Below are 25,010 nucleotides of genomic sequence, written 5' to 3'. Positions count from 1 at the left end.
GCATTTTCCCGTCAGAAATTTTTGTTTTTGTCTTTCTTTTGGGGAACCAACTGTCCTGCAAATTCTAACCGTGTGACGGCTATAGTGTATGTGTGTGTGTCCTCCATCGCTCTAACTTACCTTTGCCGGGCTGGCTGCACGTGGTCGTTCAACTGGATGTCATTAAAAGTTTTATGCTTTTATTACATATTTTCCTAGTTGTAAAACTAGAGCGTTTTACGAGCGCCCGTACCCCACTTTACGCTGTCCGTATGACCGTAAATATTTGTATATGCCGCCGTGGTTTTGTTGCACCGTTGCACAGTGGACAATACTTCGAACAAAACTTGAGATAGTAGATTGAGATAGTACCGATGTTGAAGATCATAAGAAACATTTTGTTGAAGCGACAAAAATACAAGCAAATTAGTAAATGGATTTTAGAATTATGAATATTTATTCAATCTACTATAATCAAGGATTTCCCAGTGTGCGTACGCTCGTGGTCGGCGAGTAGGGCATGCAAAGTTTTTGAGACATTTTTATTCTCTTATGTTCCACAAACGGGAACGGATTGACCGTTAAATTTGAAATTTGTCAGTATGGCTAGCCAACCGGAGCCCTAAATCCTTGTCAATAAATAGTGACGAGAACATGACTTAGACATTTTTAAATGTTCTGGATATTAATTTACACTTCATAATTTAAGTAGGAGGAAATCAAGACCTCAAGACACAATTTCTTAACAAGTCATACCATTAGATTACTAATAAAAACAATTGTTGTTTGTTTAATACTTCATAGCCTTTTGCAATTTAGAACAAACTCGAAACTTGCTATATTCCTCGCGTTCTCTGTTTCCATAATGATCGCTTTGTGTTCTTCATAACAGGCACTGGCTGCATCAAATGTGTTCGCCAAGGTTTCGCCGTTGCTTGTATCGTAATTACCGCAATGATAACCATTAATAATTGCTCCTCAAAAACAGTAGCACACACTACGGCAGGATCCACCAGCGCATATGGAAGTCGTTTTCCAGCCCGCTAGGGAATGCTGGAGCAGCAGCGCGTATCAATTTTCCACCCAAGCAGTTTTCATAGAGCAAGCGTTAAATTTTCCTCAACTCAACACAGGCGAAAAAAACGTTCTTTCAGCAGAGTTCCCAACAACACACCGAAAACGTTCGAAGGTTCTTGCTGCAACCGACGGAAAACAGTACATTAACACACATACCCACATAGATACCCGTCCTGGCATGCCCGACTCGTTCGGTGTGCATGGGACCATAATTACTGCACTTATTAGGTGGGCGCTATGTCTTCGGTGTCGGTTGGCACCACCTAACTCGTTTACCGGGCACGGTACACGGCGACGCAAGAGCGGACTTTGTAGCACAACGTTTTCATAGCGAGATCCGGAGCTGACGGTAGTGCAGTGCGGCAGGGCCAGGAAGCTAGCAAACGTCTGCATCGTCAACTACACATCGTCAGCAAACCAACTCTCCCAGGTACGGGGAAAAAGTTACACTTCTGCCACCGGGGCGAAACCTCGTGTTCCGGAGGACATTTCGCAGACGACGCTGGTGGACGCGACCGATGGAAAAGGTATCCCGGTGCGCAAACATATTGCTCGTAAATGAACTTCAGATTTAATCTAAATTCACTCCCGGCTCGATTTTGCACCGCATCGCAGTGGAGCGTGTGTATGCAAACTTTGCAACTTCTTGTGTTGATTAGAGGAATGTTTTGGTAGTAAAAAAAAAAGCTGACCTGTTTGTAACGTAGTGTAAAGAAAAGGAAAAACCGGCTCGATGGACTAGTGAATTTGGATGAAGTTCTGCTAGTGGTGCTATCTTTCAAACTCATACATTCAGAGAGGATTCAATCGTTTTGGGAGCGTTTGTAGTGAAAGTCAGTTGGAGTATATTAATACGATAAGATATTCATTTATTATAGCATCTATAACGCATACTATAATAACTACTTAACTAGTTGAGAAAGTAAAGTAAGATATAAATGTATCGTTTGTTACCTCAACCGGTAACGGAAGGGTTTTTTTTTTATTGGCAAGCCCTCGAAACTTCCAACAAGACAGTAACAAATCATCAGAAATCGCCTACACAGGTCCTTGGAATTGCCACTATCTCTAGCAATATTCATCAAGAAGCACGAAAATGAATACACATGAACCTTAAATGAACAACGTCTCTAATAGCTCGGTACGATTCGACGGAACGATTGAAGCTAATCATAGCTGCTCATAGTATTACACCATGTTTTACCGCAGTTTGAAGCAACTCCTGGTATTAGATTGGATCAATTATAGTAAGTTGATTGTCTGTGTTCGGGGTGTTTTTGCTGTTGCTGTGCATCGTTTTGTTTGGTCTGAGCTTATCACAACAGCTTTCCACCAAAGATTCCGGTGTTTATTCCACGGATCAGCGCAAAAAGTTTACCGCTCGTGTTCAGCGGAACCGTAGCCGTAGGCAAAATGGTAGCACTGGCATGGCGGGCATTGGGAAATTGCTTCACTTATCTTGACATCCTGAAGCTAATGTTCCATTACTGTTTGCCGACACGTGGGAGCAGGAAGTGAAGAGGAGGTGCTGGAAGAAGCGCCACCAATAATATCTCGTGTATGTCTGCACACCATGTGTGTGTGTGTGTGTGTGCTAATAAAAAGGGCAAAGCAATTACTCCCGCAGCAAAGCGTGTACAGATAGGGTTCGGTCGCTTTATGCTAAATGTACTTAGCAACTATAAGCTCTTTGGCTCTTTCGCAGGGGGACTTTTGGAGCTTACAACGGATGGAGGATATGCATAAACTTCTCCTTTAGCGTTTGAGCGTTGTTGGGTGAATTTGCGAAGCGAGCTATAAACATTTTGACAAATGTTGGATTATCCCATCGTCTACGGTAGACGAAAGGTTGCTCTGGTGGGTGGATAATGGGGCACAGTGGAGGACGCCGTCGAGACAGCTTAATAAACCTCGAATAAACATGGCAACGTAGAACTGGTTTTAGATCGATCTCTCCCTGGATGTGGATGTTTTGATGAAGCTTTTTGGACAGTTTTTAACACCTTTGCAGTGCTGCTGCTGCTGCTCCTGCTAAAGCACTGATCGTTGACGTTTTGTACTCTCGTTTGACGCCACATTGGTGATGGAAAAGAACATTTTAGAACATTAATTAGAGCCATTCCTGCTGACCGCCGAATATGTACCCGCAAAACCCACCGAGGTTCATAAATCTCCGGACGAACGGCAATAGATATTTCCGCCTTTCGCTGTATTATGTAGCCCGCAGAATGTGCGCCATCCATCTTCTTCCCACCGGTGCGGCAAAGCGAATGCCAGCAAATCCGGCGTCCGGTATGGCCGAAAGGTGTGAGATGTTCCATCGCGAAGAACGTGCGAAGGCCCCAACCGTGTGCCATCCATCGTTGTTTCGTTGCGGTTACGTTGGCCGGCCAGCACCAATCCGACCCGGGGCCCCGATCTGATCCGACGCGAAAGACTAAAGACACCGTTTAAGATAACCGACGATAGGAATTTATCGAATAAATATTTGAGCTGATGTTTTGTTTGCCGATAATTTGCATAAAATTACCATCGTACAAACGCCAAAAAAAACCCCCCGATGTCCCTTTCGCACTCGGTGGTTTGGGGAAGAATTTTCGACTGCTCCTTCTTCGCTCGGCTGACAGATACGGGAAGGCAACGCTGTGGTAAGTGTGGTGGTCATAATCGATGGCAGACGCGCAACGCGTTCCGGCAAAACAGTGCGGCATTTTGGGTTTCGATAAATTATTAGTTTGCGTCTCGTTAGCGAAGCGTTTTCGGGGCGCTTTCCACTGCGGTTAACGAACTGTGGCAACAGTGCTGGTCGAACGTATCGCATCCGTAAGCCGCGGTTAAAACAGAATCGGACTAAGAAATTGAGGCATTGGCGGTGGAGTTTAATCCCTAGAGGGTGTTTAGAGTAAAATTCTTTCATGTTTCCACAAAACGCTGAGGGATGCACCGGCACGCGACCTATTTAGGGAGACGATGTGCACGTGAACGGGTCGTTTAAAACTATTGCTCCGAAATGTTCAGTCCCTAGGAATTCTGAGAGAACAAATGGGTCGCATTTTTAAATTGGTGAGTCCTTCAAACGTATGATCAATTATGTTTAATAGGGATGATAGACGAAGAAACGTAGAATGAAACTTTAAAGAGATCCTTTAATGATATACCTCTGGCTCGGCAATTAAAGTTTCAAACTTAAAATTGTGGTTTGCTCATCCTCTATACATCAAAATTGGATTAACACTGTACTGCATATGAAAATTGAAGCTCCTATTTTTGATATAGCTACAACATTAAACGGGTATTCAGAGAGAACGTTTGCCTGTTGAAATCTTTTCTTCATCCAGCTAATTTGATGCTGATTCTTCTGAGAGTTCTTTATTCGTTTTTTTCTTTTATGACAACCGACTCTTCTTCAAGGGTACTAACCCTGAAGATTACAAGAAGACAAGCTTGACTGGATGTAAAGGTGACGTATGTGTATGAGACATTAGAGCGAAATTTTACCATTCTTTCTGTCGTCAATACAGTACAGTAATCAATGTTAATGCAATATTTCGTCGTCACCAAACCTTACAGTTGCACCGTACGTTCTTTGAAATCGTCTATCGTAACAACATTATTTACCAACTCACAATCCCTTCGATTCGTTCTGTTACTGAGACGTGTGCCGTTGCAGTAACCATGTGCCAAACCATAACCCTACTGCACTGCAACGACTGGTGGAAATTCAAAAAGTTCAAACACACACACTTACTCGGAGATCACAGACCACAGATCAGACAGGGAGATTAAACTAATTAGCAGACGAAACATATTTTCTCTCTCCATTCCTGGGGATTGTATGGAGTTTTTTTTTTGTTTTTTACATCCGTCCGTTCTATTCGTAGTTGATCCGCTGTTGGCGCAACAGCAAACGCCTCCAGCAGCACACGGGGAATGAAACAAAAGCATCACTTTTATGTGGTATGGCGTTTATGCTGCTTCTGCTGCTGTGCAAACCCAACTGCCGATGATGACACAACCGCAGAAAAGGAAGCCACAGGATGGCCCCTGTCACCGAGCGCCACCACGCATGGCAGTACACGGAGTGCCTCCATCAAAGCAAAGCGGTTTCGCTAGCTTCATTTCACAAAAGAAGAACGCTACGGCTAACGAGCCGGAAAACCCCGTGTGGGTCAGAAAAGTAAAGAGGTGCGCCAGCAAAGGTTGAAATCCGGGGCTACGGCTACGGGTCACGAAACGTTGTCTAATAACCTGTCCCGCAGGGGATAAAAATGTTTTCCACGGTCCACACAACGGTGTGTGGATCAACGTGATGAACCACATCATCCATCCGTTCGGGCTCGTAGGCACAGCACGTGAGCTTTTCCGTGGGGCTAATTTTTATGGCGATTTTTATGCCCTCCCCAATACCCCAATGTCCATATCTGTTGCATTACTGGGCTGTGCTCTGAAGAACCTGCGCGTAGCTGAAGCTCTGCTCGATAAATAAACAATTTATACTCGATTTCACAGCACCCAATAACGGCGGTGGCGTCCACTGGCATGCTGCATTCTCGCGTTCCAGCCGACGCTATCCAACGAACTCGCCGGTTTCGGATATTCTGGGGAGGGATAATTTATTGTTCTCTGCTTAGGTTTGATTTTATTGCTTTCGATTTGAATAAATTTTAATTTTGTGTGATCTCGTTTTCGATTCCAGCGTATGGAGAGGAGCGGTAGAAATGGGGCGACCCATTGAATTGCCATCCCACGGTGATAGCTCCGAAAGGTGCTGTTCAATCGGCGAGACAACGAGCGATCTGTCCACGCTTCGGTTAGAGAAACAAATTAAGTGATTTTGCTGATAAAAGGAGTGCGTTTGTGTGTGCATTTGACGGGTTCGGTTTTTTTTTCTTTTATTGACTGTCTGCTTGGTTCAGATTCGAGCTTGTGTGTAGGAACTGATGAATTAAGCAAAACCAACAATTCAGCGTGATTTGATTAAATTTATTTGTTGGTAAACACTTCCAAAGGCAGTAAAAGGTAAACTCGATTTTAACTTCACCAGAGAAGTGTGGGAATCATCATGGGAATGCTGTAGCTAAGAGACATTTATGATCCAAGGGTTTGTGAATAATTCTACTATGGCGAAGGGCAGATCCAAGTCAAGTTACTTGAAGAAGAAGATAAGAAAATAATTTTTGGATTTTAAATTGCTGTATAAACTTCGAACAATGTTCTTATGCACCTTACGCCAAAATTGCCACTAAAGAAGCGAAGCTTGCACCAAACTAAATCATGTTCACAGTTTCTACACACGATTACTCATACGACCAGATAAGGAGCCTTTCTAAGCTAAGGTCCCAAGATAGACTTGATAAAGAAACGAGCCTTGTAGATCAAATTATTCTATATAATCGCATGCCTAGGACTGTATAGCATACATTTCAAGATAAGTCAGTCTAAAGAGAAACTAAATATATATAATAAATAAGCTCTAGAATAGTTTTCAACATCGAATGATTCATTCCTTCGCTACAATGTATAGTAACGAGCTTTCATCAATTCGAGAAGCTTACACATGCGATCATCATTCCATCGCACATCCCACACACGGTCACATCGAGGCGCAGATAGACCGTAAATTGACACGCAACTTTAACTTCCCGAGCTTGGTCACACCCCAACTCGCACGCGAAGGATCGCACGATCAAGTTACAAGAATGCAACCCTGCCGACCAACCTGCACGGTCACACGAAATCGATATGAAATCATTATAAACCATTAATGTCAGTCGATAGAGTGGCAACAGTCTTCCCTCCGCACTGGCACTGGCCATAAACTAGACACCCAGGTTACCTAGTTACCAGATCTCTCTGCTCTAGTCTGTGCCCCCATTAACAACTGTGTGGGTTACTCCATTATCCTCCAGTCCTCGGGTCCGATTGATTGATTTATTGGCGGTTAAATCAAGAGCCAGCCAGTCGGGTGAAAGAAAAGGTCGTCGTGTTTTTAAAACAAAGTCCAGAAACAACTTTCCAACCTAAAAAAGTACGGAGGAGAAGAGTACAGTGATCCGGAGATGTCCGGGCGATCAGATTTATCTCAAATTCCCAACACACTTCTCAGATCTCCACAGATCAAATCTTCGCCTTCGGTCGGGAATATCGCTCGATCGAACGTCGTTGCTGTCAGCTTTGTCACACGACGCTCATCCGCGTCGGGGTTTGATGGATCAAGCCATCATCAAGTTCTCGCCCGATCCCAATGGTCGCTTTTTTCGATAGCCGGCACCCCACATTGATCGTGCGGGGCGGTCTCCGTATGCGTAGGCGCGCCGGATTATTTCGATAATCGACTGTCAAACCCGATAGTACGGCTCGAATCTCCGGAATACGATTTTATTGCTGTTGACAAGCCGATGACGGGGCCAGTTTTATCGGCATTTCATCGATTTAGTTGTCCGATTTACATGTCCCGATGGCTTATTGTTTTCGTAGAGTGTTTTTTTTTTCTTGGTTGGGATACTACTCCAGACCGGAACTCGACCTGTTCAACGAATCGACGACGAAGAACTTTGTGGACTGTTTATTCGAAACTGATTTAACATTAATTACAGTTTCTCCCCGCCTCTGACTGACACACATAAATCGCACCTTTCCCTTCGGCAAGCTGGTTCCAGAAGCTCCCCACGCTCAGGAACTACACGCAAAGCCGTCTCGCATCAGTATGCTGACGACGTGCAGATTGTTCCGTTCGGTGCAAACTTCTTGACTCGATTTCGTAAACCTTCTCCGTTTTTCGTTATCTTCCCCGCCAAACCCTCAATGGCTTGTTTATAGCGCCTGGGCGCATTAAAAATTCGTTGAAAATGAGACTCGCGTCTCTCGGCGAATGGCGGCGGAACGTGGTTTTTAATGATGGCCACGGTCATCAAGCGATGGCTTCCGTGCGCGTTGAAAGCACCGAAAACGAAGGAAGCCGATGAAAAGCAGCGCTCTCTCAGTGAAGAAACCTGCCTGCGCTTCGAGCAAAAGTGTCAAAGTGTACAATGTCTTGGCTGTTGGAGGCGGGAAAAACTTTCGACTCGGGGCAGGCAACTTTGCAAGGAATCAAATTCAAATTTTGCCTATACGTGATAATTTTCGTTATTACGCGTCTCCATTGGGCTCCAACGTTGAGTAAAGGTGGTTGAAGATTGCTAGTGAGGGTATTTATTAAAGCTTCTTCTGTTTGAAGATGACGCTAGAATTGCGTGTTAGGAATTTTAGCTTAGAAAATAATCACTGGGAATAAAAGAAGCTCCAAGGAATTTCTGTTATTAGAATATAAATTAATTCCTCTTTAATTTGGAGTAAACCGGAACGTTACACATGCTCAAATGTTTCTTCCCAAAATCTGTATCAAACAATTTTGTAGCATGTTTTATTGTGCTTCATAATTTCGTCACGAAAGAAAACGCTTTCGACAGCACCCGGCCAAAGAAAAGCATTCGATACGTATATATTTTAACCAATTTTACGATGGCCCATTCCGTAGCAGCCCGGGTGTCGGCAATGTTTGCATTCCGGAAAATGTTTTTCCTACCATGGCACGCCCACTGGGTACGCATGTATGCCTCTTTTGTTGCAAAGTTTTTTTTCCTCCGTTTTCTCAGCAAAATGGAAAATGATGTTATAAAATTTATCAAAATTGTCCATCTTCAGTGGACGCAACGGCGAAATAGAAGAAGTTCTTAAGTGGAGGGAAAAGACCGACATCGTCCTGTGCTTGGCTTTTTCGATGCACAGTGATACAGTTTTATGTAAAAATTGGTAACTTTTTCCAAATAATTTTACAGCTACAATTGGGCTTCACAAAGAAATGATGGTAAATCAAGATGGTGCAACAATATTTAGAAAGAAAGCATTTGTGAGCAAAGAAAATAACAATTTTCAAACGATTTTGTCATCGTCTTATGTTGCGTTTAAATAAAATTCTAATCATATTTTTATAAGCACAGCTGAGCCACAAATTTCGATTCCAATTACATATTATTTTGTCATAATGGAGTTTTCAAAAGCATGCTTTACTGCTTTACTTAGTAAAACTAAACCTAAAATTAATCGAATCGAAATTATTTGTTCTAATTAATAAATTTTTGTTCACATTTTCTTCTAAATTTAAAGATGTAATTAATAAATAGTTTGATTTATATCACCTTATTAAGTAATATTTGTTAAAAATATTTTAATTATTATATTCGAGTTAAAGGCCCATTGTTCAAGAAAAAAATGAGAATAAAAAATCATGAAGAGTACTCGGAAACAGCTCCGACTAGTGAAAGCGAATGGGACGAAAGCATTTCCTATATATATCCCTAAAACACGTTTGCGTTTTTATCAAAACATTTTATCCACTTGCACCCTAGTTTTTTCTCTCCCTTTGTGCTCACTGACGCTATTTTCTTAAGGTTTTAGAAAACCGAATTTGCCAGGCGACCGAAAGCCACCCGGGGAAAGGGAAAATGCGCTCCTTTAATGGGGAAGGAAGTCTGCGCCGTCTCATTTCATCTGGACTTAATTTTATGGTGCTGCTCCGTCGAATCCGTAAACGATCATTTCCTTGGCGCAGTGCGAGGGTTCGGGTTGTTTTTGCTGCAATGGAATTAGCTGGGTAATGGGGAGGCAGGGAAGCTAATATTTTCCATCTAATAGAATAAATAACTTCCTCTACTGTACGTGACGAGTTCTGCGTGTGATGAGTGGAAGAATGGCGCCTGTCCACCCGTCGTCACAATTATGGTAAAAAGCAAATTTATTTAATTGATTAAATGTTTTTATGGCACAATTTATTTTGCACAGTGCGAAAGTAATCATAAACAATGCTAAATCGCTGAGTGTTTTTTCGGTTTTGTCATTCGACATAAAAGCAGGAATCTTCTGATTGCAAACAGAAAATAACAGAAAATGCTTGCACTGCTTAGAATGTTCCTTGTCACAACCGAAACTCATAAAATGTTGCACCAAACAAAAGGATGTACAAATGCTTGCTTTACACCGACACCACCAGCCAAGCGGCACAATCTCTTGCACGACAGTCATCCCATCCCGGTGCCAGTGTCAATATTCTAACGATAATCGAAAGCGAGTAACAATGGAAAGAAAATTGCTCCTTCCGGTCAACCATTTGACTCCATATCCGGTTGCCAGGGCACTGCTCCTGCTGGTGCCGGTGGTGTGCCAGATTCTTACGACTACCGATCGAATTGCAACAGGATGTGCTTTATCGATGCATAAAATTGTTCCCATGCTCTTTCCATGTTGAAGCTCCCGATGATGATGATGATGATGTTGATGATGGTGATACTTGTGCTTGTAGTGCAGTCATGTACATACTGTACCAGCTGAAGCTGGAGTATCGATATGCAAGCAAAACTTGTAGACATTGAGGACCTTCGTTCCCTCGAGGTAAACTCAACCCATGTCCTGAAGAATGCATTCTTTTCCTTCGGGGGGGTGGTTCTAATTGTTTCCGCCGATGCTCCGATGTGAACAATTGACAAGAGATATGAATAAATATGTAAGGATTGCATGCATCAGCTTGTTTGCAATTCTGGTCATTTTTCCGGACCATGTGTTCAAAGCTCACGGTCGGATTAGTAGACAGAGCTTAGCGCAGAAGAGGAAATGGATTTTTTTCTTATCTATAATGCTTGATTTCCTGATGTTTCCCTTCATAGCATGATTAATTTCTTAATAGTTATGAAATTCCCCATCGGACATTTTCAAATTGTCGACAGCAATAATTAAAATCAAGGCAGCAAAAACCCTGTTAGGAAATATTATCAAAAATAAAAAATCATGATATATTCCTAAGGAGGATCTCCAAGGAGATGTCCAACTGCCGTTTTAGGCGAGTAAGTTGTCTTTCAAATCAGGATCCTGAAGAAGACTTGTCTTTGTAGGGTTTTTTAATCATCACTTATTAATATCATGACCAAAACAATAAGTTAAAAATTTCCCAACATACTATTGACGATGTACATTTTGAGTGACGCTTAAGTAGGCATGACTTCAAAACAAAACATGTTTCGAAAAAGAAAGCCACAATAATTCGTTAATTTAAATTGAGTTTCTTTGCTTTTTCAAAGCAGCCTTATCTTCAAGAACGTTTATGGTGGGTCCTTTCGGCAATGAACTGTCTCAAAATTGTGTCTCTTTAGCTCCACGACTCCACGTTCACCCCGAGGGCAAAGTACACGTAATTCAACCGATCATTGCCCGAGTACTGTCATTATATTTTCTCCCCCTCTCGATTCCCAGCTCGCCCTCAACTACACGAGCACCCTAAGCTCGAATTCCTGTGGGCAAGCTTGCCTGATTAAAACCGCAGTGGTCTTAATTTTTTTGGAGCTTTTCCACAGAGCTCAGACTCTTGAAACTCTTTCCTGCTTTTAAGTTTTTTTTTGCTTTTTTTTTTTTTTGAAGCAATCTTTAAGTCCGTTCCTTTGCCTTTAAAACACTGATGGGAAGTAGTATTTGACAATATAATTGGAGGTTTCATCCTATTTATCATCCTTTTTCTTTTCCTCCTAACCGGTGGCGATGGTAATTTGTGTGAACATTTCGCCAATCGGTTTCATGGGAGGCCGATTGTTGTTTGTTTTATGTGTTTATCCGCTTGAACGCGAACCATCTCCATCTCCGGCAGGGTGAAGCACCAAAAAAAGATCTGTTCAGTCCCGGATAATTAGTTCACGAAAGATGTTTGGCCTCGCGGCTAGAATTGATGCTGGAAGAAAACGAGAGAGCCATGTAACGAGAGCCAGCCGTAAGGAGCTGCAATTTTGACCAACGTCCCGAAACTGACCCAAGCTCATCCGGTTAGAATCTCGTTGTGGAGAGTAGCTGCACGCAAACGCTCGCTTTGAATCGTTTCTTCCGTCATGTTCGGTCCTGGCAGCACGGAAAATGATGAAAGAAAATCGTTTGCCACCCGGTAAAGTCACTCCTTTGCTGCGAGTTTCAATTTTAACTGCACGGTTTGATTTATTTGAACATGAAATGATATGCAAACAGTGGCCAACACCGGAGCCAATGAGGGAATATCGGGGAACGCTTTTACTGCTTTACTGACACACAACCCGCCTTCATGATGAGTGCGGCGTAGTGGTGGTTTTTTTTTCCTCCATACCATTATAGGTTATTATTGATTCCGGGGCTTCCTGTGGGTCGGGTCGAATCGATTGCCATGCCAGACAAGGCGACAAACGACAAGTTCGACGAGCGACATCGACCTCCACGTGAAGAGTAGCAATCGAGCTTGAGTGAAGCTTTGATGCGCTAGGGAAAGCGGAAATACGAAGGGTTATGATTTTTCTTCCCAATCCCTTGGGGATACTGTCACCGGTTCGATTCGACGGTGGTGACAAAAAAGACCATTCAAACGATAGCGCAAAGTGAGCAAAACTCCGATTTCGATTCGAAGTCAAGTCAAGAACTGTTTGACGGTAATTGGAACGTTGAATGCTGCCGGATCCTTTCGTTCGGGTTGAAGCTCACCATCGCACACTGATAGGTTTGTAGAGCAATTTCGATCAACATCGGGCAGAGTGTACTCATATGCGACTTCCCGAGTGTGCGGCTGGGATTGCGGAAAATTTGATCAATTATCTACTACTACAACTGCTCGCTCTCGCTCACTCGCGTAATGATTTCCACAAATATTTACTGCCATTTTTTTTTCTTGATGAATCAAACACGGACGGCGACGCGATATGATGTGTGTTTGAATTCAATTACACTGTTTGACGTTTGACGATCATTTGATTTGAAAATGACTGTTCAACAACGTTTGATGGGTGGATAGTTGCCTTCACGTACACGAGCGTATGCAATTATAGATAAATGCTTGTCGTCGGACATGAAAATCGTATGCTTTGAAGCTTGAGTATTTGTGTTCAGTAAATATTGGAACCAATTTTAATGTATGACAAATCTCTTTTTCTTTTAATTGGCTCCGCAAGTCGCTCTGGGATGCATTCCTCAGTATAGGAAGCAAATAACTTAAGGAAAATTAAGATTTTCCATATTTTTCTCAAGGAACACCAAACCTTGTTGTTTTCGTTTCATTTATGAACATTCTTTATTTATATTTGTAAGAAGATTTGTTGAAGTTTATCTCACAACATTTAAAAAATCAATTCAAGCATTTGAAATAATCAAAATTTAAATACTTATGACAAAATTCCATGAATCAGTATAATGTTCTTTAAATATAATTTTTGTCCTTAAAGACAGCTTTCTAGACACGCCATTCTAATTGAAGCAGAACGCTAAGCCATCACCAGCACAAATATCCCTTAATAAAACAATTACCATTATAAAACCTCAACCCCGTACTGTCGTTTAGTTTGCAAAAATGTATTTTTTCCCCATTTCACAAAACACATTCTGTACCCCCCTCCCCCTTCCCCCCTCCACCCCTCGTAATACAGGCAACAAGACACTGCCATTGTCACTGATGCAAGAACAGGAACCGGATGCTGTAGGATGGGGCATCCCGAGTCTAATAACCCGGTGTGGTATTTTTATCTTCATATCCTGTTGCCACCCTGGTCGCCTGCCACCCAGTGTAGTGTTAGTGAAAGAAAAAGCAAACGAAAAGTGAAAGCGTTCCCCATCCGACGACGCTGAGGCGCTAGGAAAATCAACGAAAGGAAAAACTTCAACCAAACCACATGTCTACTGTCACCGCAACCCAGAACCGGAAGGTACTAGGGTTACGAACGCGCCCGATGCTCCCCCAGACGTGGGGAACAAAACCAGCAGAACTGCAAAGCTTCCACCGGGAGGACACAAAAACTTATCTTCCTCTCCACGCAACCCATCCACCCGGAAGTGTGGCGGATGGAAGCAAGTAGACGGCAGCAGCATCAAAGCTAGATTCTGGTTTGTGTCCATCTGTTTTTGTCCGCATACTTTACCATGCTCGGCTGACTGTGACTGACTTCGGGTGGGGTGACACTTTCACTGCGTCAACTTCCGCACCAGACTGACTGGGGAAGTTGTGGCAGGCAAAGAAAAAGTCCACGACGACCATCGCCACGGCTAAGGGTGCGACGTGTTACGTTTATCTCGGTCTTAGCGCGTCGCACTGAGGTAGGGAACCTGGACACTGGTAAGAACTGGATGGATTAAATTCAGCTCCCAGTTTGCCAGTGCAAGTAGATGGAAGTGTCAACTTCCGGCATCCAACGCCATTTTGCAATTAAATGAAGTGTGATCTGGTTGACGGTTGCAGCAAACAGACCACGTAGAAATCCTGATCCACTGAGCTCGGGCTTGAAGATGAAGACGGGGTGTTTTTTTTATTCTTGTTCTTTAAGGCTATCGCACAGGTTTTTATGATATCTTGCTCTCCAATACTTTGACGTCACCAATTAGGGAGGGACCTAATTTGTTTTGAATTTCGACGACACGGCACCGAACCGAAGACGCACAACTTCGACGACCCTAGCAGCGATTGTGTTACAGCTGGAACAATTGCCCAATTTCGCCTAGGGAACCTCCGACCTGGCGCCCGGATCACTACCAGACATTTGGCCAAAAGTTGTCTGAAATGAGAATTTCTCCCCTTGGTGCTCGAAGGCACTCGGGGAGATGCGCTCCTGATGTTAGCTTTGGCTCGGGTTTTTAACGTTTCACTGTATTGGCTGTAAAAACATCTACGGAACAGTGTCCTGGATGGACGTAAAATAGCCGCGGGCATAGTGTTCTTTTGCGATCTTTGCTCTCTTGTTTCGCTGTCGAATGGTTCGCCCCGAACCCAGAAGGCTAGAAAATGTCGAGATGAATAGTGTCCTTTCAGCATAGGGCGAAAGAAAGATCAAGTCACCGTATGTCGAAGAGCAATACCTTCGGGCGTCCTAGTCGATGTAGCTGCTGTGTGCGATGTGGTCCGATTATCCGATTCATCTTACCGTGTATTGCGCTGGTACGTAAAGATTTCTCTCACAGAGACCGAGGTGGAATATGGTCAAAGTCAACAAGAACCGTCTCACCCAGACCAAAAGCGACGACACACGACAACGGAATGGAGAAATCGGCGAAATTAGGAACATGTTAGGACGTATTGCTCGCTACAAATTCTGCCCCAAGCCAACACCAACAGAACAAGGAACCTTCTGATGATGAGGTTTGTGTGTCAGCGCTTCGGTGTACACGTGTGTCTGTATGTCTTTTTGCTCCACATATTATGCTATTGCAATAGGAAAAATGGAAATGAAATGGTAGATTTAACATGCTTTCGTACTTTTTTTTCTCGATCCCGTCTCACAAGCCTTTGAGAACGTATGAAACGTTTGTCAATATAGTTTTCCTTTTAAGGTGAATCCGGATGAATAAAAGACTGATTCAATCGGAAAGACCATTTTATGGCTGGAAACTGTTCCTGAAGGCGGAAAGCAAACACATAATGTACTGCTAGAAGGAGTACTTTAAGATTTCAAGACGAACTATCATAGTGAATTGGATTTAAAGTGAGCCTTTTAAATTTTGAAAAAATGTTTGCTTTTGATTTGCTTTCCTTACGATAACTAAAATTAATCCGCCCGGAACTATGGGGTGTATTAAAAAGAGAAAAAGGTTTATTTCCCTCTACAGTTACAGCAAGCAGGATCCAATTTTCAGGAAAACAATATAACAGTCCATAAACATAATGTTATTGAGCTTTTTCCAAGCTTCATATTTCCTGTGTTAGCTTATCAAACTCTACCAAACAACCAAAGTTTAGAAGCACATCCTGAGCGATTCGCAAAAATGCAAACAATCCTTCGCCTTGGCTCACTCATGTTGCGCTCGCGTCTAAGTAAACTATACTTTTAATTAAATTTATATCTGTAAATAACGCACAAGCACACACACACATCACCGGCCCCATCATCAGCATTGGTTGACTTTTCGGTTCGGAATGGGTTGCATTTCTTGCTTTTGCTCCAAACAAACAACCGGATTGTTTGCGTTTGGTTGCTGTTTGAGGAAAAGTTCTTTATTTTCTGTGTAGGATGTGTGTGTGTGTGCATGTGTAAAAGGAAGTGGGTGAGAATCAGCAACAGCTTTTGGATTGTTTTTGCTCTACCGGTTGCCTGCTGGCTCAAGAAAATGGCATGAAAGTTGATTTGAATGTGCTCTGCTGACGCAAGTGCGAAGTCGCTAGCAGGTGCCGATCGAAAAAGGATTGGTTTCTTTATTATTTTTGTAATTCGGGGAGAGTTTTGATGGTATAAATTGCCACGGTTGTTGGTGGCATTATTAATCAATAAGGCTAAGATAGCACGTAATATAGCTTTTCGCACAAAAAAGTATAGAAGTACACACACTATAATAAACACTCAGTTGAAAAAGAAACAGTTTATATGAAAACGACGAGCTGAGAGGTATGATGAGAAACTTAGCCCGAGCTCTCGACGACCTACTATCGAATAAGACACTGTCCTGCTCCTTACTGCGGTCTGTGCTGGAGTACTCATCCGTGGTGTGATGGTCTTCAGTAGCAAGTCCCTTGGCTCGCATAAAGTCACCAATGGCATACACCAGGTTTGTTTAACGCTCCTGGAAATATTGAGTGAATTAAATCAAGGAAATAGTGCAGCTAACGAATATAGCATACCATAGTACAAAAATACGAATAAAAATGTAAAAAGTATACAGCCACAACTCCAATCACCACGACACAAAATCATCAGAAAACTATGTCAATTAAAGCATAAGCTACGATTTCGTTCTGTCTTTAAGAGTTCATTTTTAAATAATGAAAGATAATCAACTAAAGTAAAGGCTCAATCGTAACATTTAACCTTTCTGAAACAGTAAACATCCTTCCCAAACGATTCACAACCCTCCACCAACACAGCCGCCATCAAAGACGCAACGCGAAAGATGAAACGCTGGAAAGTTTATAGTTTTGATTCATCGTCCCTCAGCTTTCCCTGCTACACATTATTAGCAACAGCAGCAAAACGGCAGTCAGGCAAATTGGCAGATTTAATATGAAATTTAATTGCCATTAGAAACCGTAACCATAGCGCACATCAGAGCCACAAGCCCTGGTGTGTGCCAAGCCTTTGCCATTACGGCGAGGCTTTGCAGCTTCTTCGCCGACGCTGCGGCCGAACCCGAAGCCTAAGGGATACTTTGTGAACAACCCCTCAGTTTTACGATCCTGTCATGGCGACTTGGCAAACTAGTTCGCCAAACTGCACGCAACGAAACGGACATACAGCCCAGGGTGTATGGTTTTTCTTTTACGACCTCGAGACTTCTCGTACACAAACGCTGCTGTGGGCAGAGGATGCTGGCACATTGTGGGGGTTTTTTTTTCTTCTGTGTCTGGGAAATCAGGAAGTCCATTATTCTCGGCTGCACTCGACACAAACACACACACACACCCAAGCCCAGGCTGTCGCTTAATGAAATTGCCAGTGCGTATGAATTTATTATGGCAAAAATTAAACATGATTAACGTGCAACGGTTGGATAATCTGGCAAAAATACTCCCCGGAGTCCTGATCCTGGTCCGCTTGCCAGGCTTTCAGGAAAAGGAGAGAAGAAACCATTCGCCCCATAGGACGATGACCCATTAGCAGTAACACTAGTGGTCCGGCCAGCAGCAATAGTAGTAGCAGTATTATACCCAACAGAAGAAGTAGTTGAATCACAAATCGTTAACTTTAATTGCTGCTTTGCGGCTTGCAGAACCGAAACAACCGGACCGCGCATTTTATTCCGCACCATGAGGCATTACTTTTATGTTTACGGTTTACGGAGCACGGTTTTTCGGAAGGTTTTTAGTGTCCGGTTGGTCTAACTTCTTGGCGAAATGTTGCCATTTAAGGGCCAAAAATTGACCAAGCACAAAGTGTCATCCGGTGGTGGTCCCATTTTTTTTTTGTGCGACTGTGTGCGTGTGTTCGCCACCATTACCAGGACACTCTTTTAATTGATCCCACTCAATGAGCTTTTTGTTTCCCAGTGCTTCGGTAGGACGTAGGACTTTATGGTGCTCAATTCAAATTTAATTACATTCGTTTAAAACCTCGAAACCTAATTAAACGGAAGCAGATTGAATGGTTTGGAGAAAAAATCGCATCCTGAGCTCGGGAGATGTATTAAATAAGTCCCTTTTCCAGAGTACAAAAAAGAAACAACTACATGCGTAAACACACCAGCAGATGAGTATCCTTCCCCTCCCCATTTACACAGTCGTGCTGATTAAGCCTTGGGTACTTGAAAGAAAAGTGGAAAAACTTCTCGCTGAAGAATTTCATTACTTGCTCTCACCCCACCATTTCTTTCTTTTTTCGCGATCCGGACACACTTCGGTGGCGGAGGTACGCCGACGAGTTAATATCCGTCACAGGTGGCTGCTGCTACCGGTGTGAAAGATAATTAATAAGGATTTCAAACATTAGCTTTGATGTGCGTCTTCAAAACGCCGCCACGGACCAAGGCCCGAGTCACGGGGGCTAATAAATTTCATTTACAACGCTACATTAAACCTCGCTTGTTGATAATCCTTGGTATTTACTTCCGTTTAAGGTGCCCGGTTATTCTTCGGCTGGTTTTTATCTGCGCCGTAAGGTCGAAAGAACAAAACACGCTGGCGTTTATTAGAAAGCGGCCTGTATTAAAATATTTATCTGTTTTATTCGCCAGCTTATCTTGATATGAAGAATTCTCTTATGTCCAGATGGATAAGAGTAGGATGTTTATTAACAGTCCCTCTCTAAGGATTTCTTCATCAATATGGTTGCATACGATTTTACAAAATAAACACAGCATGACGGGCCCACTCAACGCTCATTATCCGCTCATTATCGTGGTTGGCTTCAATTGGTCATTAATTAGCTTCCGATAAGTTGCGACGTTTTACCCTCGACCAGTCCCTATTTCATCCGCCCGTACGAAAGACCGTTAAAAGACTGCATCGCTGTCAACCTTTCGCGTTCCTATTCCGAACCACCAAAACCTACAGGGACAAAACACGGGCCGAGTTGTCGTGTGTAAACAGTAATTAAACTCAATTTGATGCCTCATCCATCTTGGTCAGCATCGCCATCAGGACAGCACCAAACGGCAGCAGCAGCTCGCTTTTATATATTTTTAATTTTCTGCCTCACAAAACAACAACAGCTTCACGTGGAACGGGTGCATGCGTCGTACTGTGGAATGCATTCTTCACACATTTTCGACTTGTCTTTTTGTTGAACGCTCCATATGGATCTGATGGTGCGGTGTGGATTGAGAGTATGAAGGGCACCCATATGGAAGATCCCAATCGATCTGACCCCTCGGTTGACGTTGATATGCCACAATGCAACATTACATATGCACCCATTGCGGATACTTTCCCTCGTTGTTCCCCCGAGCCAGAATCACAAGAAACGCCAGAAATCATCCATTCCGTGTGCCGATCCGACCGTAACATCCTGCAGCAAATCTGCCCGTTTTTCCTGTCCTTTTTTTTTCCTCCTGTGCATGCTGCCAGGAACCGCTGGTGATCCATCACCGCCGTTTGACATCTAACAACCGTGTCTTCTCACTTTTTTATACGCCACAAGTCCATACTTTTACCACGGTCCGTCCAGCCTTGCCGGGCTGTGCTGTGAAATGACAGCGCGGTGACTTTATTAATTCCTGATTGAGCACCCATTATCGGTGTGCCAGTGGGGAAGATCCGAACGGTCCAAAGGAAATTGATTGGCTCGACAGGATACTGTTCAGACGGGGTCGATTGGTTGGGCTGTGACCCGTTTTACACGGGCTGTATGTAGGGCTTGCTGCATCCTTTCCTTTCGCAGCAGTTTCCTGTGCATCCAACGGTTTCGACTGCTTTCTTCTGCAGGTCCGTACGTCAAAAATGATTCAAGATCGGACTTTGATTAAGCGTCGCTTCCCGCCAAGCTGAAGGGTTATGGTTCAACAATGACGGTCCCGGTAAACGATGCGCTATCTGTGATCGTACGACAACAATGCAGCGTAACGCACGCACGTGAAGCTGACACTGATTGATTTAATTAAGAAACGACAGAGAGATAGAATGAAAGGTAGAAAGAGAGAAAGAGAGACAGAGAAGATGCTGCAGATGCTGCTGCAAGAAGTTACATGTGAATCGTTCTTATCCAAGAGCGCGAAGCGTAATTCTTTAATCTACAAAGGGTTTGCGTTGGAAGAGTTTGCTAATGATAAAAGGATTTTTCTTTTTTAAGAGAATATTTAGTTCCTCGGGCATTTTCTTATTGGTTTAAAGACCTGATATGTTAGGCTGTCCATCAAATAGATTCCTAGGTTTGTTTGTACCACGTAGTTGGATAGTTTTTGCTCACTATACAGACTCCAGACTACTCAATTAACTCAGTTCTGGAGGCTCTTGAGTTGTACAATAAGAAGCGCTTCTATACGAGGTATAAATTATTCTCCTGGTCCTCGCCTTGTCGTGTAGAAGGGATTATTGTGCACAGGTTTCACGTGATTCATGCTCAAAATAATTCCATTCAAATCAGCGTCGCGTTTGGATATAGAACTGATCACTGCATAATTGTTTTCCACCATTTGGAAGGCTGAGGACGATAATTTTACCTCTAGGATCAGTTTATTCAGATTGAGCTCAGATCAGATTGAGCAGAAAATGACAATCCTTTACCAAGGAGTCTTGTAAGAGCAGTCTGAAGATATTCTTTATGATAGCAACAGTTCGTATCGTTGTATAATGTTGACATCCATTATGTGCATCCAAGGCAGTTAACGATCACTGGCATCAATCCGAATCCTCCACCAATCAATGTACGGTGTAGCCATCATTCGATCGACTGTTAATCAAAAGAAAGCTAGCACAAGCTACCTCGTGTACCAACAATTTCTCTTATCTTTTGCTCCACATAAAAATCTTTCACGATGTTGGGTGCTGTCAGTTGCTGCAAAATTCACATTCAAACAGTAAATAGTGAACAGATAAATAAGTAAACTCACTTTGCACAACGATGGTGAAACCTTGCGTATGCATTTCTTGCACCTGTGCCAATGTCAACGGATTGCTGCGCTTGCAGCTACTAAATCATTTAACCAATCAAACCGCAGACCGAATAAATCACGAATTTCCCCGTAGCCGGACGGGCTTGACGACATTTGTCACACTTTCTCGCCAGAAATCGAAACTCTTAGGAAAATCGTTTGCCAAAAACCACTTCTCCCGCTTCATTCCCCGATCCCCACAGCCATGCGCAACCAACGGAATGTAATGAAAAACGCACTCAGGCGTGCTTTCGGAGCGTCGCACAGTGTTCAACCCGTTCGTCATTGCTTTAAAGTTAATTTCATGCTTGAATGGTGCGGTAAATTTTGGTTCCCCCTTTCCCATTCATTTCCTTGCATTTCCGTGCAGCCGCAGCTCGATGTACAAACGTGCTAAAGCTGTCGAAACATAAAGCACCAGATCGACAGAATCTGTCCGGTGGTAAAACGGCATTACGGCAACATATCGGCGCATTTTCGTTTCCGGAGGCATTCATTTCGATGCCAGTGAAGGTGGAGAACAACAGTTGGGCAACCTCCTGTTTGCCAAAAACTCAATCATTTCCAACCAACTTTCCCGACTCCCGAGCTGCCGTGCCGAGACTGTGAGTGCTGGAGGCAATTTAATTACAGCGATTGTAAAAATGACTCTCCGGCGAAAAAAGGGTCTCCCATATCCGGGTTTGGAAAAGACCAGATCGGACCTGGTTGGGAGTTCTTTTTTTGTTGTTGTTGCCGTTGGTCTCTTTCGGGGCATCTCAGCGGAAGGAAGTGAATAAAATGTGCCCTCGGGACCTTTCCTTCCGGAATTCCCCTATTTCTTCACGCCCAAGTGTTTTCGTACTCTTCTTATGCTATCACTTCTGGCAACCCTTAGGGCCCTTTTTTGGGCCTGTGTGTGAGTGTTTGCAACGAAACAGTACAGTACATCGGCAAGCAAATCTTGAGTACGGCGACCCGCGTTTCCTCGATATCGAAAACTTTGGCCAACCTCCCTGGTAGCCCCGCGTTTATCGGCCATACCATAAATATTGTTTTGTCATTTTTGTGTACGGGCGGGTTTAATACATTTTTAATTGCCTTCCTGTTAGAATGTTGTATGAGTGAGGTTTTTGGACGGTGTTTTTTTCTTCTATTCTGACTCAGCCTAGGCCACGCCAGAGCCCGAAAATGGAGTTCTAGTTGGTGGTCATCCATCAAGCGGGGATTGGCTGTGATAGCATTGGGGAGAAGGATTGTTGCATAAAATTTAATTCCTGTTTTTTGTGTGTCCGTTGCCGTTGCTGGCAGTCGCTCAGCTGTGGTGGTTCAGTGTTAATGAAGGAACAATTAGCAACAGTGGGGAGATGAAAATTTGATAAAAAAACATAAAGTTTCGAGACGGATACGGGATGACTCATTAATTGAGAACATGGGGACACTAGGAGAGATTTAGCGTTTGAGCTGTGTCTTTGTGTTTACTTCAAATAAATCTTCCTTGAATGGTTTGATAGGATGTAAATAGAACAAAAAGAGGAACACAGAGAGTGAATTTTGTAAAAGCTTTTTACTGGCAATTTGAAAAAAAGGGTTTCAAAAAGATTACTTTAATAGCTTAAAATATTAAGCAGAAATTTATTGAGTGTTGCTGGAAGCCTTAAAACAAGTAAAATATATCACAAAATATATAAAATATATCTTAAACACTTCCTCAAAATCCATTGCTTCCTTTAGAGGTTTTAACGACGTCTATAAATGAACAGCAAAACTTCTCACAGAAAGCTACAAATTGGAATTAATTTGGGGTGTTTCTGTACACAATTATAGCAGCTTTAGACGATTTGAAAGTATAAAATTTAGCGTAACCGAATTGTTTAGCTATGAGACGATCAGTAGGATCTTGTTAATTTTTTATTGTCAATTTTGAAGAATAATAAAACCTGTTTCACCGAGGATATGTTATTCCATGCAATGAAGGAATTAAATTCACACAAAAACTTGTTAGTCAAAGTGTTCATCTTGAGCTTTTCGGGCGAGTTTTAATAACAGGCTAGTATGTCCCCTTTAATTAATTTTGAATAGATCCTTCGTGAGCAGTTCATTCTATCAAGATTATTGCCCGTTTTTTGTCCTTCAAGCCGCAATAAGATGCTGAAAAAAATCACATATCATATGACGCAACTGTAAAGATCTTATTGATCGAAATATTTAGAATGTATCGTTGGCATGTTGAATGATTGGAATCTTATCATCAGTATAGTCATTGTTTCAGAATATTCTGTTATTTTTTCGAATTATCTCTTCATCCAATTTAATGTGGAATAATTTAACGGTTCTTGGAAATTTAAACATAAAAAATATTCAATAACGTATAACTGGTGCATTATTTCCTTAAAAAATGCATCCTCGTTCGCAGAAGTGTCCGTCCAGCCACGGATACATCAAGATAAGGAGCTTAGAAATAATAGACGAAGAAGAATAAATGGTATTTTAATTTGGATAAACATACCCCCACCAACCAACCCGGAATTGCATACCTTCAGGCGTTCACACGCATGGAAAATACGTGTTTGCCGGTGGGTCAAAATACTAACTTTAATGATTGAATTTCACTGTAAATATTGTGGTACGGAAGCTTCCTAACCTTGACACCCTTTCGATCAGTTCAAAACTACTCTACACAGCAACAACAACAACAAAAAAGCGCAAAGTTACGATAACCTCATTTGAAATAGGACACCACAAACCCATAAAAAACCTCCGAACTCCTACAGTGTTGTGTGTGTTTTCCGTTCTAGCCGACACCACAAAACTACAACATTCGTGTGCAATGGCGTACGTTGTTTATCATGTTGTTCATAGCTAGCCCACCCATCCAACCAACCAACAAACCACGGGTTGATGCGATCCAACGCAACGATGAAGAGAGTCACAGAAAGCAACCAACAGGAAGGTGCGTGTCAGATGCATATTAAAAACAATGATTTTCATTTATTCAAATTGAAAATTTATCTAAATATTCAATCGATGGTCATTCGCAGGATGGCGCATTTTCACCACGCTGGTCGTCTGCCAACAGAAGCAGGCACTCACAACCATGGGAAAGAAGTAAAACGCTTTTCCTCACCGGTCCATGATGCGTTTTGTGATGGCTAGATTTTCCGACATTCGAGAACGTAAGGCATTGAAAAGCGGGTCCGTTTTGGTCAGTCGCCCTGTGTGAAGGTGGACAGGAAACAATATTGTTGTCATTTAAATTTCCATTCCAATCTCGTCCCGCAGCACCTCCTTTTGCACCTTTTTCCACCCGTCCCGTGCTATATGCTCGAAGGCATCGACCTCGGTCAGCCGTGCTGGTTCTGGCAAAAAGGCTGAAGGAAAACATCATTTGAAACTGGAACCACCGTCGTCCCCCCGCAGTCACCGGACATTGCCCGGAAAAGGTGTCCTTTTTAAAGGGGTTGTGTCTCCGATATCAACCATTGACAGGCGACATTGAATGCGTGTGTAAATGTTTTGACCGACCAAATTCAACTGCTCACTGCTCGTCTCACCACTTTCCCACAACGCCGCACAACCCACAACTTCATTCGGGGCAAATGGAATTGAACGAACGCAATTATGTAACATTTGTTTCGACTTTGCCGCCCTTTTCAGGTTCTGTCAAAAGTTCAGACGGCCTCCGCCGAGAGCGGGAACCTGAAAGGTTAGCCGCAGCAGAAAACCTGCCGAGAATGTTGACCTTTTTCACTCGGAATTGATAAAGTTTGAGCAGAAACAAGAGCGTACTTATTAAATGAAAGTGTCTGGAACCGATATCCGGTGGACCGAGGACCACTGCGGTATGCTGTGGTGTGTGTGTTCAGGACAAAACGAAGTACATTTCCCCAATGCGACAGCGTACAGCGCCAGTTTTTGGGGGGTGGCTGAAGTGGGGGTGAAAACAA

The 25,010-nt window shown here is 42.9% G+C and overlaps 2 protein-coding genes across 2 annotated transcripts in view; one reads left to right on the top strand and one right to left on the bottom strand.

Annotated features, from left to right (window-relative positions):
- The window catches only part of LOC126568442 (histone H1B-like), a 236,502-nt gene extending 234,058 nt beyond the window's left edge, over positions 1-2,444 (bottom strand). The window contains exon 1 of the mRNA XM_050224916.1: positions 2,435-2,444. The gene's annotated coding sequence lies outside the window, so the exon portion shown is untranslated. The remainder of the gene's footprint in view (positions 1-2,434) is intronic.
- LOC126568301 (microfibril-associated glycoprotein 4-like) overlaps positions 1-25,010 on the top strand; it is a 566,870-nt gene that overhangs the window by 516,841 nt on the left and 25,019 nt on the right. The gene's annotated exons all lie outside the window — the stretch shown is intronic.

The sequence above is a fragment of the Anopheles maculipalpis genome, chromosome 2RL (genome assembly GCF_943734695.1).
Source record: "Anopheles maculipalpis chromosome 2RL, idAnoMacuDA_375_x, whole genome shotgun sequence".
Lineage (NCBI taxonomy): Eukaryota > Metazoa > Arthropoda > Insecta > Diptera > Culicidae > Anopheles > Anopheles maculipalpis.
This window is presented reverse-complemented; position numbering and strand designations above follow the sequence as displayed.